The sequence below is a fragment of the Lycium barbarum genome, chromosome 8, assembly GCF_019175385.1.
Source record: "Lycium barbarum isolate Lr01 chromosome 8, ASM1917538v2, whole genome shotgun sequence".
Taxonomy (NCBI): Eukaryota; Viridiplantae; Streptophyta; class Magnoliopsida; order Solanales; family Solanaceae; genus Lycium; species Lycium barbarum.
Window position 1 is genome coordinate 88,154,714 of NC_083344.1, and position 1,309 is coordinate 88,156,022.

Sequence of the window (1,309 nt, forward strand, 5' to 3'; positions counted from 1 at the left end):
CCAGGATATTCATACCCCTCGGATTCGTATGGGGGAGATAAGGAGGGCCAGATTAGTAGATGGCGAGAGGACGCTGAGGAGGATAATTCACTTTACAGCCCTCCAGACCAAGAGTAGGACAGGCCGGCTAAAGGTATATGAGTCATTTATTAAAATTTCTTATATGCATACAATTATTACAGGGTATCATTAATAGTTGATAACTGGGAGTTTTACAGGAACCGATAACCAAAGTACTTATGGATAACTGCGACTAATATGCTTTGGTCACCACTAGGAATCATAAATTTAGGAATGGAAGACAGTCGTGTGTGTTAATTGGTAGTTGTTATTGGGAGTTCCGAAGGCTAAGCCAGCATTTGCTCGGTTAAGAGAGTGAAGGACCTTTCCAACCCGGAGGGAGATGCACTACAGGAATTGTATTGGCAACCGCTAGAACTTTAACATGTTTCGGTCACGCAATAAAGGCCACACAGCAGGATGGATGCGATCGTACCAGCATTAACGCACTGGATCCCATCAGCACTCCGAAGTTAAGCATGCTTGGGCGAGAGTAGTACTAGGATGGGTGACCCCCTGGGAAGTGTGCTAAAAAGTCCTACGGATCCATAAATAAGAGAAGGAGGAGGAACTAGAATAGCTTGAGGGAAGTTAAAAGCTGGTGAAATGCACGGTTGGAGACTCTAAATGATTGCGAGAGATAAGGCGAACCGGCTTGGCAAAGAGAGAGAAGACGTATTACAACTACAGAATTAGGACGAATTTAAGTAGTATTGGGGATACTTGATAAGTAAGATGTTAAGAAAAGGTGTACACAATATTTTAAGCGCGGTTAAGTTAATCATTAGGTGTGGCCCGTACTCAACGTTGCGATATGTTAAAGGTACTGATTGAATAGGGTATTAAAGTTCAAGTGGCAAGTGCTACAGGGCAAGTTGACATTATTTTCTCTAAAGGTTAGAGTTGGATAAGCTTGATGCAATAACGTCAGGGAAAAGAAGAGAGTGATTGTACAAGGGTAAGAAGATTAGGATGCCCTGAGGAAAGGAGAAGTGTGAGCAAGGGAAATATGTTGCTAACGAGGGTCAAATAGAGCTTTCGAGAAAGGGTTTAGGATGACGGTAGAGGTAGAGGACCACTTGGACGAACCTCGAAAGCAAGTAGACAGAAATAATGGAGCATGATAGTGTGGACCAAAAGATGAATGTAAAGGGTTCAAAACTAGATTTTGATAAATGGGACTGGAGGGTAGTGACACCAAACAGGAATGTAAATTGGGAAAGAATAAGCATGATTGTGCAAATATGCA

At 42.5% G+C, this 1,309-nt stretch overlaps 1 pseudogene; it reads left to right on the plus strand.

Moving 5' to 3' along the window:
* The first annotated feature begins 482 nt into the window (after window positions 1-482).
* LOC132608580 (5S ribosomal RNA) lies at window positions 483-600 on the plus strand (annotated as a pseudogene).
* The last annotated feature ends 709 nt before the right edge of the window (window positions 601-1,309 follow it).